General features: G+C 37.0%; 1 protein-coding gene across 3 annotated transcripts in view; it reads right to left on the reverse strand.

The window, feature by feature from the left end:
- Positions 1-14,840, reverse strand: part of CPS1 (carbamoyl-phosphate synthase 1) — a 354,529-nt gene that overhangs the window by 244,889 nt on the left and 94,800 nt on the right. The window lies entirely within an intron of this gene.

The following is a 14,840-nucleotide window of genomic DNA, read 5'->3' on the forward strand; positions in this document are numbered from 1 at the left end:
TGTGAAGAGCCTTCTATATATTGTTACTTATGCAGGCACAGTGATGGGCCTAAGGAGATCTCTGTGCATATAGAAATTGGTATTGATAAGCACAAACAATATTGTTTTCTTGCATGCAGATATCTATTACAATGTCTCTGTATCCTGAGCTATCTCTTTATTAGAGGGTTGATGTGGCTATTGGCTGACCAAGGAAAAGAAACAAGATGAAAAACCCCAGAAACCAAAGGACACAACTGTGAAGAGGCTTGTAAAAGCCAGCTTCCAAATGGCCCCCAATGATTCTTGCCTCCTGGTACTCACACCTTTATGAAGTCCCCTCCCACACTTAATGGGTTGACATGAATAACAAATATACATGGAGAATGAAAATTCATGACTCTCAAAGGTAGATCTTATCAAATGTTGCGGCTTGAGCTTGTTCTCTTGGATCACTTGCTCTAAAGAAAGACAGCTGCCATTTTGTGAAGACCTTCAAGTGGTCATACAGAAAAAATTATGAATTATGAGCCCTCCTGTCAATAAATTGAGGATTAATTATGTCAGTATTTCACATTTGGCAAGAAATTGAGCCATCCTGTCAAAAACTAGCCTCTACAAGCCAGCTAGGTGAGTGGAGCACATTGGAAATGGATCCTCCAGCTCCAGCCAAGTCTACAGGTGACTGCAACTCTCACTGACATCTTTACAACCCGATGACAGTCCCTGAGCAAGAATCATACATTTAAGCTGGTCCTGAGTTCCTGACTCCTAGAAACTGTGTGAAATAATAAATGCTTATTGTTGTTTTAGGCTGTTAAGTTTTCAGGTGATTTGTTATGCAGCAATAGATAACAAATACAGGGTTAGAAACAGGAAATAAGAGCAACTCTCTTTCTTCCTTTCTTCAAAACTGTAATGAATACTTCTGTTGTATCATTTATTTAAAGACCTGGTGCAGGGGCCGGGGGTGGGGGGGTGGGGGGGTGGGGGGGTAGTTACCCGGGTGGCTCAGTGGTTGAGCATCTGCCTTCAGCTCAGGTCATGATCCCAGGGTCCTGGAATTGAGTCCTGCCTTGGGTTCCCTGCAGGGAGCCTGCTTCTCCCTCTGCCTATGTCTCTGCCTCTGTGTGTCTCTCATGAATAAATAAATAAAATCTTAAAAAAAAAAAATAAATTAAATTAAAAATAAAATAAAATAAAAATAAAGACCCCATAGGGGTGGGAGACTTCTAAAATACCACCTTCAAGAAAAATCTAGTATGGTAAAAAGAAAAATATGTCACCATAAAAGAGTTTATTAATTCACTTATTCAACAAATACTTATTGAGCCTACTGTATGTCAGATGCTGTGTTAAGTTAGATAACTACAACAGTAAGCAAGAAAGCCATGAATGCTGCCTCATGGAATTTACATTGTAATAAGCAAGAGGTACAAGTCAAGTAAATGAATACTTCAAATTCTTATAAATGCCATGAGTCCAGTAAATAAATTATTGCAATATGTTATAGGGGAAGTAGAATCTACTTTGGATAGTATGAGACGTAAGGCCTCTTCATGGAGACGACATCTAAGCTAAGCTTTGAAGGACAGAAAGAAAACCATCATGGAAAGAAAGGTGGAAAGGGCAATCCAGGGAGAGAAAATAGTGCATCCAGAGGCCTTGAGGTGCAAAGATACTTCCATACAATGAATGGACTGAGGAAGGCCAGACTGACAAGAATCCAATGTGTGAGGAAGAGAATACCATGAGTTGAGGTAGGAGGTCATCCATGTGTTTTCAAAATTCTAGGAAAAACACATCATTGTGAGGAGACTATAAAAATAATTTGACTCACATACAAGGCCTGCTTCAGATAGTTCTTCTTCACACTGAAAGAAACTTTACAATTTGATAGAGGAAATGAGTTCAAACCAAACATCAAACTCGAGCACTCAGAACCTGCTGGTTCCTCACTCCTTGAAGCTCCAACCAAATGTCTTTCTCTTTTTCCCAAGATCTCTCGGATTTCTAGACTTCTAATATCGATGCACAGCGCTATAGGTTTTCTTTATAGACCCACAGTGGCAGAGTCTAGTCTTATATCTGGGTAAACATACAGGAATATGAATACATCTCGAAAAGCTAAATCGTAGGGAACACCTAAAGCATATTGGATTTAACAATTATTCGAGACAATAAAGTTTAGCTGGAAGTTTAGTGCCAGTTTCTGGCACTTCTCAGAGGGCTTGTGTGACTGCTCTCGAGATTTAAGACCAAGTTTCCCTCGGTGTTCAGACTTAAAATTCTGTCTCTGTGTAAGACCTTTCAGACTCTGTTTGCAAAGGAAAGAAACTGGAATGTAAAGTCTCAAAATCACACTGTAACATTGCTGGTTGGCCAGGTGTTGAGGGACCTTATGCTATTTATTTAGTCATGTTGTAATGCCCTTTCCAATCCCAAATTCATTCTTGCCTCCAGAAGATTATTGAGATGGAACTTGTGAAATATACAGCCTATTTCAACAAACAGCAATCGACTTCTTCCTTTACAGATTCCAGGGAAGGAAAAAAAAATCACCTTGCCAGCCAGCACACAGGCTGTGGTCCGCCCAAGCTACGAGACTCCTAACTGTCAAAAAGGCACCAAGGGGATTTCAATATATACAGTGTGGATGTGTCAGAGGATGCATTTTATGAGAGGTTTAATCTGTGCATTTGAAAGAGAATGGCAGCAACAGTCCCATGGGGCCCACCTCCCGGGCAGACAATGTTTTCACTCTGTAAAGAATCCCACTTGATGAGAATCGATACGTGTAGTTGGTCTTGACTACAAATAGTTCATTACAAGCTGAGCAAAGGGCCGCTGCCACTCCATGTGCTTTTTTCCCAGCTGTAATGGTCCCAACTCTCTCCATGTCAGAAAAGCCCACAATTATTTGATATAAAAGAATGTACAGGGCAATTCAAAAGCTAGAAATCTCACGTTGAGATATATAATTACAAGGGAACAGGTGTCTCGCATTTTCTAAGTCCCGGTGCTGATTTACAGCAGGACAGACATGCCCTCTGTTCTGTCCCTGCCCCTAGGACTCCTCCAAACGCACTGACCAAGACTGCTGGTCCCCAGAGAATGCCTAGCGTGCCACAGTGTGGCTTCCTGGAGACACAGATCCTCTCCTGCGCCTGAATTAGAAAACCTTGACCAGGACTAGAAGAAGCAAATGCAGCGTCAGCCCCGGGCTATTCTTGTCCCTCCAGTTGCTGCCCATCCTCAAAGTTGGAGACAGCTACACTCGTGCTATCCGGGGTGCCTCAAACAAGCTTAAAACTGCGTCCCCTCTGACCCTTTGATTCCATTTAATGTCATTCATTCTACTTTGGAGGGCAGTATTACATCTTACTGAATTTGTATTGGAAGGGTGCAAAAAACTGAAGTGTACAGCTTGCTGGAATATCACAAAGTGAACACCTTCACGTAAATACTGGGCCCTTCACTCTCCATCTCCAGCCCACCCTCCTCTCAGGGGTGATGCCATCAGTTAGTCTCACTTGATTTTGAGCTTCATGTGAATGGAATCATATATATCCGGTCTTTTGAACTGAGATCTATAACTCAATACCACATGCGATTGATCCATCTTGTTGCATGTACCTGTATCTTGCCCATTCTTATTGCTGTGTGATATATTGTCGCCTGAATATATCATCCTTCAGTTATCCTCTCTACTGCTGATGGACAGTTGAGTCGTTTCCACTTTTGTGCTATTATGAATAACATTACTAAGGAGGTTTATCCTTATGCATATACAGATCTTTTTGTAGGGCGTACACCTAGGAGTGGAATTACTATCTTTTAAAGTATGTACACATTTAGAAATTGTTCTCAATGCTTTTATCCTAGAAGATCCTTTGCACTTTCTTTCCCAGGAAAATATCAACTCTCAGAGCCTCTTCTGCCACTTTGTTCTTGGAGCTCTGCTCTATATCATGGAATGATAGTGGGCTACCGGACGGACAGTCATTGCCCTTGGGCATCTGTGCGCGCAGCCCTCCTTCTCAGGAAGTGACCTGAACAAGTCTGACCAATCCGAGAGCATTCTCTTCCTGCCACAGCCCCTTTTCTTGAGGTAACACCAATACCGTATGCCCTGCCGTGCCACCCTCTGGGATTTTCTGTCCCTTTCATACCCCTCTCTTGCCAGAATCACATACTACAGTATCAAAATTACACAATGAAGTAAGCTCTGAGCAATTTTAATCACTATAAATGTCTTTCCTTGAGAAACCCTACACCCCCGCCCCTACAAGGGAAGCAGCATGCTAACTAACCATGTAAAGAGTCACGCTCACTCCACTTCCAAATGGCTCACCTTCTCTCTCAGAAGACAGGATTCCTAAGCACTGGCCCTGGCTCGCCCTGCAAGTGGAGTGACCTCTAACAAGGTAACTCTAAGAGCAGAAGGAGAAAAATAATACCCGTCTCCTACTTACACAAGGATGGGATTTATTAAGTGTTAAAGAAATAACGCTGGTTAAAAACTTAGTGATGAAAGGAGTATAAATATTTTAAAAATTATCTTTATTATCCACTTCTAGTCCTTTAGCAAGCTTGCACTTAAACACCTATCTATTCTAAAGATGAAATAGTTTCCAACATTTCAAACTACTTTTCGAGTAGCTCATAATCTCCAGTTGGTAAGTTATATACTTGTAACTAGAAATCCTTTCACTCATCCCTATTAGTCTCATATTAAGAATAGCTGATGACTATTCTCTTACTATGATACTTCACATAATTAAGATTGCTTTTAAGCCAGTGCTTTTCCTTCCTCTGACTAAATTACACCAAAGCATTCATCTTTTCAGAATGGGTTCTAATAGTCAATTCCCTACTCATTGCCATACTCCAAAATCAAATTTTGAAGTTCCAAAGTGTCTTGGGTCATTTAATTATAATTGGCCAACATCAAAAGCCATAACATTCTTTCATTTGTTCATTCAGCCATTCAATAACTAGATAATTGTTTTAAGCTTACTATTAATAAGCTTGAGATTCATTATAGCACCAGACAGATGAGTCCCTCATCTCATGGAGCTCACTTCCTAAATGTATTGAAAAACAAAGTAAAAACACACAACTTATAAAGGCTATGAGGACACTAAAGCCAAACGCTGGCCTAAAGAATGACCAGGATAGGGGCTACTTGAAATTGCATGATTGAAAAAGGTATTTCTGAAGAGGTTACATTTGGATGGAAATCTAAATGATCTTAGGAGATGCCATGGAACAGTGTATGAAAAAGGTTTCTGTGCAGAGGATACAGCAATGATAGGCCCTTTGTAGGGAAAGTCACTGAGACTCCAGCATGATCTGCAAAGGGAAAGGAGGAGTGTAGGGAGGCTGGGGATGCAGGTGGGAATCAGACCAAATCCAGACTTGTTAGCTGTCATTAGGAGTTCATCTTGCGAGTTCCACAGGTCCTGATTCCATTGGTGACTGATCATATGTGTAAGTTGTTCTCTGGAATAATAAATCCAAGAGTATGATCCTGTCACTATTGTATGTGCTTCTTCACTTTGTGGTTCCCTGGATTCCCAAGGTGTCTCTGCCATCGGCACTGCTAGCCACCTTTTCTATCTTAAAGCCTCTCTTTTTCTGAAACATAACCTTCAACTGTATCATTTTTCACAAGCTAAGATTTAATTAAATCACACATGAAGAGCTGAGATATAATACATTTAGTTTTTCATATGTAATTTTCCTATGCTTGGGCAATAGAAAGCCATAGTTAAGAGTTTAGGCTCTAGATGCATCAAAACCAGGTCCTATTTCTGTTTTTTTGACACTTTTACTGCGTTTAACTAGCATATTACTTTACCTTCCTGAGGTTTTTTTTTTAATCTGTAAAATGGAAATTATATACCTACCTGAGAGTTAGAGAGAATACATGTTAACCCTCAAGAGATGGTCATTAATAATACTAATATTATTCAAAAAGCGAAAACCATAGAACTTTGTAGTAAAAAGAGAAGTTAAATATTACTCCATTTACTGCTCTCATTTTGTGTTTAAGCCTCTCTGAAGCTAAATTAATTGTCAATGGTCACATAGTTAGTCAAAAGTTCACCAAATCTCCCTAGTCAATAGTCTAAAGGAAGAATAATTCAACTATTCACCACTTGCTTTAGCTCTGAGATTAGGCTTTATGAACAATGTAATCATTACTTGAATAAATCACAAAGACATTCTGATACCTGACGGGGCGAATTGTGATTGGAATAGTGTGTGGTTTATTAAATGCTATTTTTTTAGGACTTGAAAGATTCAGAACCATGAATTCTACTTTTTATTCGATTTGTTAAATGGAAAAAGTCAATAAGAAGATATACTTTTTATATAGAGCACATCCACCAAATGTGGATTGTAATTCATAGAGCTCTGACAAGAAAATAAATTGCAGGTTATAGAAGAGCTTTGGTAAGCAAATTATTGAGCATAGTGGATATGTCAACTCAGGGCCAAAATCTAGAGAAGTAGCTGTTCTGGCACAGAATTATACAAAACCCACTTATTTCAAGTACTTGTCTTTGGCAAGTTTTCACATAGTTATCACACAGACATGAACTGAGCTGTGTGAGTGTGATGAGGGTAAAAAAAACTAAACCTGAAGTGTAAGCTTAACAAGTAGGCTTTTACATGAACTCTGCATACTGTATTTTTAAATTATTCTTTTTAAATTATTTTATTATTTGCTTTATTAGGTAAGTAAACTGCAATCACAGAAGAAAAATAGGAAATATAAATAAGCAAAAAGAAATTCATTTATAATTCTACCACTCAAAAATAACTATTATTAACACCTTGCCATCTATAAACACACACACACACAAATTCTTCACATATCCAAGTTAATTCTTATTTTATCTAGAGACATATATCAAAGGAATTTGACACAAACTTTTAAGCTGATTATTATACTGAAAAGTGATTATCACAAAAGAAAAAAACATTTCATACGAAGAACTTCAAATTTTTCAATCATTGTTTACCAGTAGTAACCCACTTAAGTAACCAACAATCCCTTTTCCTTAGGACTGTATAAGGGATTTATGACAACAAATTCTATTCTCATTAACAAAATTTTACTAAACACCTGTCAAAGTCTAATATTTGAGGAAACACAAAACAAGTGTCTATGCTTTTGAGAAATGATATCTACAAGGAACACACACAACAAATTCAGTTACTTGGGCAAAATGGTTGGTAGGTGGTGAGGAACACTCACTGATTTTCTGGCTCTCACGAGGTCAATACTCTTCTTTTTTTATTTTTTAAGATTTATTTATTTATTTATTCATGATAGACATATATATAGAGAGAGAGGCAGAGACACAGGCAGAGGGAGACGCAAGCTCCATGCAGGGAGCCCGACATGGGACTCGATCCGGGGACCCCAGGATCGCGCCCTGGGCCAAAGGCAGGCGCCAAACCGCTGAGCCACCCAGGGATCCCCCAATACTCTTCTTTTTCAAAGTCTTCCCTGTGAAATGAAATATTACCTGTGTTCCCCTTTCCTCATGAGAAGACAGGCAGGCAAAGTCTATTATGCACTTTGTATTCTCAAGATTTTTTTGAGTTTGCTTAAACTCTGCTGGACAGATGGGATTTCTAAGTTATTTTGCAGACACAGACTCAGCCAAGAAGTCAAGTTTTTAAACTTTAAATGTCCTTTTGATTTGCTAGGAAAGACAATTGATGCAGCCACTTCCAATCTACTTTTAAATTGTATTCTCATTGAAGTATCTTCTAATTTAATATTTTTACATAAATATTTGTTTTTATTGTATATGGTAACCCCTATCAGGATGGCTTGTGAACTGCTGTTCCCTTTGCGTGTCTCCCCTCCCCCCTCAACTATTAACCTCTCTCTTCCTGTTCACAACCAAATACCCTTTCCTTAGGGAAGACTTTGCTGATGCCTACAAGTTTTTTCCAACTCTGTGTTTTCATAGACATATTTATATACTCTCTCAAACACTCATCTCAGCTATAATTTGGTATTTATTTGGACAATGATTTAGCAGTGTTTTTTCCTTACCAGACAATAAGCTCAAGTTTTTGCTCACAACTGTATCTGCAATGCTCAGCAGAGTGTGTAGAACATGCTAGATAATAATTGCTTGTTGATTAAAATTCACTAAGGCCAGGGATGCTATTTCATCTCTCGCTCTCTCTTTTTTTAAAGAGAGAATGCGTACAAGTGTGCACAAGAGTGTATAAGGGAGAACAGCAGAGGGAGAGGGAGAGAGAGAATCTTAAGCAGTTTTCATGCCCAGGGTGAGCCTGATGCGGGGCTCAATCTCACAACCCTGAGATCATGACCTGAGCCGAAATCAAGGGTTAGATGCTTAACCCACTGAGTCACCCAGGCACCCCTTTTCATCTCTTTAAAAAAAATATTTTTTAACCTAATTTAGTTATATTCCTGATCTGTATGCAGGGCTCTACCCAAGGTAGGTGTTAGTATATGCTAAATGCTTGGCATTTGATGAGTAGTCACTTGGGAATTTTACTACACATTTGCATTAATATATTTGTTTCAAGAATCATATATATTCCTATATATTTTTTCACCCATCCCATATCTAAAGTACGTAATCCATCTTTAACAAAAACATCTTGCTCTAAACATAGCGATACATTACAATAGGCTCTGTATACTGCATTATCACCAAAATAGGAACATAGAGTCAGTCCATACACTCTGTCCATGGCTTATGGAAAGATCTGACTCTAAGTCCAGCAATGATACCCCCTATACCTGAGAAATAGTATTTCCAAGTCAGCTCATGGCCCTGATGTTAAGATAAAAATCCACAACTTCTGTTAAAAGTTGTTGCCAGTTATTCACTTGCTAATTGATACACTTATTTTTTATTTAAATCATTTTGCTTTTCCTTGTGGTTTCAGATAAAACTCATTTAAACAATTACATGTTATTCTCCAAAATTATCTATTCATCATAAACTGTGAGCATCGAATATGTGTCAGCCACAACCCTGTGTGTTATCACAATTAAAGAAATCCAGCACAAAGAGAAGATTACATTTTATTCACCTCTCTCTCTCTCTCTCTCTCTCTAAAACATTTAGGAAGTCCCCAAGAATTTAGTCCACTACGACTTTTATCACAATTTCCTGCCATCTCTTACTCTATAGTAATTCAAAATGCCCAAGTCCTCAATGTCTCTATTTACTCCTGGAAGCTTCTAACTCTGTCCTATGATCTTGGTTCTCCATCAGCACCTCTGTCCCCCACAGTGATCTCCCCAAAGCTCTCACTTTCCTTCCTACTAATCCCTGAGCAGCATGGTTGTTTAACTGCATTCCTCACAGAAGCTGCACAGAAAATTTTCTCTTTCATCAAATTGACAAATGCTGTGGAAAGATGCTGTGAATCTACATAGATTACTATTTTTCACATCACAATCATATTCAAAACTCATCTCCTTTGATAAATAAGAAGCTGTTATCACAATCTAATTCTCCAGTGCTATATTTGGTTGTCAAAGAAAGATGTAGATGTGTGTGTGTGTGCGCTATGCATGTACATGCCAACCAGTCTGTGAGTCTTGCATGTGCGTCAGTGAGCCTGTGAGTCTTTGTTGGGTGTGTGTGTGTATGTGTGTCATTGAGTCTGTGTTTCTCTGCAAGGTGTGTGTGTGTCAGTGAGCTTGTGAGTCCTTGTAGGGTGTGTGTGTGTGTGTGTGTGTGTGTGTGTGTGTGTGTGTCAAGTATGTATCCCGGAAATCCACAAATTGGGCATAACTGAGAAAAAGTGGAAAGGAAGGGACAGTACTATTAAAGGAAGAGCATAACAATGAGCAAGATTGTGAAAGCGAGTCCCTGTACCTTCTCCTTCCAGATCCCAAGCCATTTTCAGATATCACCTTTCCACTGCAACACACTTAGCCATGGACATTTTCGGAAACATAGTGACATCATTTTCAATTCATAACCTAAATCTTGACATCATGCTTCATGGTTCCAAGGAATAATAGGAGTTAGTCTTCCTAGTCTTTCCCTACTGACCCTAAATCTACACTCTGCTTGGGTCTTTCTGAAGTTCCCATAACTCCTTTCTCAAGTATCTGAGGAGTAGCCAACACAGACATGCATCATATATGCGTATAGAATTACATGGATTTTTGTGAGTATATTTATACATGTGGATCAAACTATACATAATATTCTGCAACTTGCTATTTTCATGTCTTACAGATCTTTCCATACTGGGATATATTGGGCTACTTCATTATTCCATAGAATTATATGTATATGTATATATATGTATATGTATATGTATATGTATATGTATATGTATAGAAAAAAAACATGCATACCATGTCCAATTTAACCAACTTTTACTGACAAGCATTCATGTTGTGATCTTCCTATGAAAAATAATACTGTAGTACCATTCTTGTTCAGACTCCTGTTCATAGGTGTGAGTATTTATGGTTAGTGTTTCTCAAATCTGGCTTTACATTAAAATCATCTGAAGAGCTTTCAAAAATACTGCTACCTATGCTCTCTAGCCCCTCCCTCCACTAGACTAGTTATACCAGAATCTGGGAGTAGAGCCCAGGCATGAGTATTTAATAAAATCTCCCCAAGTAATTTTAATATGCAACCAAGGTGAAGAAATATTACTAATTATGAAGAATTGGAATTGCTGACTTGAAGGGTATATACATTTTACTTTTCTTTCATTATACATTTTGAACGCATTTTGTTAACATTTAAATTACATACAATTGCAAATTATGTACTATCATTATTTCCTCTCTAAGTAAAGTTCTCAGGAAATCTGAAAGGATAAGCCAAATACCAGGAAAGAGTCTCTTTCTAAGCTGAATGGGACCTCCTCTGAAATGCCTATATAAAGTGAGTAAACTCTACCTCAAGTTATTACTTTCACAGCACTGTGTTTCTTTTCTTTGTATTAAAGGCATAGCTCAGAGATGTTGCTGGTTTGGTTCCAGACCACCAAAATAAAGCAAACATCACTACAAAGTGAGTCAAATGGATTTTTTTTTGTCTCCTGGTGCATATGACAGTTATCTTTATGCTCCACTGCAGTCTATTAAGTTTTTTAAAAATGAGAAATACTTTGTTGGAAAGTAATTGGAAAATACTGTATTGCTAAAAAATCACTGAACACAGATCACCATAATAAATAAAATAATAATGATGAAAACGTTAAAAATATTGTGAGAATCATGAAAACATGACACAGAGACATTCAGTGAGTAAATTCTGTTGGAAAACATGGCACCAGTAGACTTGCTCGACACAGGATTACCATAAACCTTCAATTTGTATAAAGAAAACACACACACAATATCTATGAAGCACAGTAAAGCGAAGTGTGCAATAAAATGAGTATGTCTGTCCTTGTGACAATTCGCAATCATTTCATGTAGTTGATTGTTGTCTTTTACAGCCCCTGATCTCCAAGAGAACAGGAACCCAATCTGTTTTGTTTATGTGCTAATCCTAAAGCCTATCATAACAGGACCTAGAATATAATAGATTGTCAATATGTGTGGAATAAATCAGGCCCTGTGGTTATCTGGGCAGTGGTTAACCATGTTAGACTGTGAAAGGACCAGTAAAACGAAGGAGAAATACTGGTTGTTCTCATTCACCAGATCTAGCCTCTCCAAATAAAATACAAGTTTTATATATTTATTTATTTGTTTGTTTGTTTGTTTGTTTATTTATTATTTAAGTTAACTTTAATTACAGTATAGTTAACATAAAACAAGTATTTTACCTTAGCCAAAAGAACCTACAAACCTACACTATCAAACAAGAAACAGATTAACGTGTGACAAATCTTGAAAGAAAAAAACACAAAGAAATTAGAAGGTAGAATATGATAAGCCACCTTTAGTAATAAACTTGTCCCTTCTCTGCTATTCCCCTGCATTTTGGTAAACACCTAAAAAATCTTATACAGCAAATGGTACAGTTAAGCATGAGGAACACTTGGAAGATGTGGGGGCAGAGGTCATCAGCTGTCATTGAGAGCATGATTCCTCAGCTGTTCCCTTTCTTTCTCCCTATAAGTAAGTCCTATAAAAAGGAGGGGTCAAGACAGTAATTTCCCTTTGATTCTGACTACCATATTAAATTGCTCAGGATCATAGTTGCAGAAAGCCTCTAGATTCTTCTTTTCCATATATAATTACTACATAAGAAATAACACCTAGCCAAGCAACATATGCATTATGTCGAGTAGGACTAATGTTTTTTTAAAAGTCCTCAGTGTTGTAAACTGTGAATACATTTAGATTTTCCTTCTATATTATACCTGACTAAACCACAAGGAATATTGACTAAATGGGAAGGAGACTTTACGTCTCTTTTATTTGTTTCAGGGTGACTTGCTTTTACATTTTTTAGACTTTTTTTTCATTATTTTTTTTTTATTTTAGAATAGTTCTAGACTTACAGAAAAGTTGAGGAAAGTTCCCATGCGCTCCACGCCCAATTTTTTTAATATTAACATCTTACTGAAGTATGGTACATTTGTCACAATAAACCAATATTGATACACAATTAGTAGCAAAAAGAAAAGTCAATGCTTTATTCATATTTCCTTAGTTTCTACCTAATGTTCTTTTCTTATTCCAGGCTTCCATCTAGGACACTGCATTACATTCACCCATCATGTCCCTTAGGCCCCTCTAGTCTGTCACCGTTTCTCAGTTTTTCCTTGGTTTCCATAATCTTGACAATTATTAAAAATACTTGTCAGAAATTTTGTAGAATGTTCCTCAGTTTGGGCTTTATTGATATTCTTCTCATGATTAGATTAGGTATTGGGTTTTGAGGAGGAACCTGACAAACACTGCCTCAACAACATGATCGAGGTTAATATTAATAGTAATATCATGTCCATATCGTATACCCTTGGAATGATATAAATGGCATCTGTACACTTGTGAGCTCTACTCTTCAAGTACAAAGTTCTATGCCAACATATTTACTTCTATGAATTCAGAAATCGAAGATATGTAACTGGTAACACAAAGGAATTTAGATATATAGTGAGATCAAGCTATTTCCCTCCTTAACATGAAATAAAGTGTCCTTATTTCAATTTTTTTTTCTCAGAGGACAAAAAACCCTTTCACATGTAAGCCTGTCATAGATTTTAAAGGATTTCTACACATGGAGCAAAGTATTAAGATAGGCAGTGAATTAAAGTAAGAGTTTATCCATCACTCAGCAATTGCAGAAAAACCCAAGTTATCCTTTGATAGCCTAAAGGAAAACAAATTGGTGGATACATTTCTGCTATTTAAAAAAAAAATAGTGTTTCTATTATAAAACATAACATTCTTTTAAAAATTCTAAGTATTTATATTTAAGACACACAATATACTGAAGTAAAATGTGTTCAGACTCTCCTGACCATCCTTTATGTAAGAAATGAGTACCAACAGCTAATGTAGGTAATGATTGAGTCCTTGGTGTGGGGCAGCAAAAGAAAGAGCTAATAAAAACGCTTCTTCTGAACCTATGTAGATAATATAATTCAGTAGAGCAGCCCACCCCAAGTGATAAGGAGACTGGATACCACGGGCCAGATGTGACTTAAGTGGGAATTATTGCTAATATGAGAGTCAAAATGTCTCTTAGTTGTAATATATGGACAGGAATAGCGACCTTTCCCAAATTGGGGAATGCTTCTCTATCAGACCAAAAAAATGGATAATAAATCTATATCTTTAAACACAACAATATTTAACACTTAGAATATAAATGTGTGCATTTATCCATATATACTTACATATATAAATACATATATATTCATATACATATACACACACTCATATATCTAATTATCTAATGTATAAATGTGCTTTTTAAAAACCCAAGCTAGCTACTGAATTTTCAGGGAAGTTTTGTTTTGGTTTATTTTGTATTTGGGCTTTTTTTAAATTAATAAGTACTCATTAATTAAATACCTCACAAGTTAAAAGAACAGAAGTGAAGATGGTACATTGGTTAATCATGCTTCTTAATATGAGAATCTAGCTCTGCAAACTGAGAAACCCAAAGACAGAAAAGGAAAATTTTTCAAGTTACCCACTAAAATTCACATCATATTGATAATTAAAGTCCTTTTCTCTCTTTATTTCTCTGGCCACTTAGATAAAAAATATATCTTCCCTCCCTGGTATGGGAAAAAAAAGCATTCGAGAGATAGGTAATTAGGCTTTATGCCATTTAGGAAGTAAAATGGATAAGTATCTACTTTGATTGACAGTTATTTTACTGTTAGGAAAGCTGTTTTGCAAGAAGGTAAATCTTGCTGTTCATTCCATCCCATTTAATATTTTTCATTATAGAAAGAAAATTAAGTTATAGGAAGTAGTTTTGAATTATTTTTCTTTAGCATAATAGTTCATTATAATTAAAAAGTGAAAGAGGAGAGTGGCAGAGTTTGTGTTCCCTAGAAGGGAAAGCACTTTAATATTAGATGAGCTTTCCTTATACGTCTGCTTTTTATTTTTAAACACCATGACCTCTTTGCTGACCAACAACTTCTTGCAAATTATGGCAAGGGAGGGAGGAGCATGACCAAAGGAGATGAGTGAAAGTTGGTGACACTCCCTGCCAAAATTCCAAGTTGAAATCAAATCCTTCAGTAAAGTTTCTTAGGCATGAAAAAAAAAAAAAAGATTTACAACTTCAGCAGAACTGTAATTCTATCAAGAAAAAGTATCAGTCAATCTACTTTACTGTCACCAAAGGATCTGAAGCTGGCTTTGTCATACTTCTTTCTCCTTTATGTATGGA

The sequence above is a fragment of the Canis aureus genome, chromosome 36, assembly GCF_053574225.1.
Source record: "Canis aureus isolate CA01 chromosome 36, VMU_Caureus_v.1.0, whole genome shotgun sequence".
In the NCBI taxonomy this organism is placed as follows: Eukaryota; Metazoa; Chordata; class Mammalia; order Carnivora; family Canidae; genus Canis; species Canis aureus.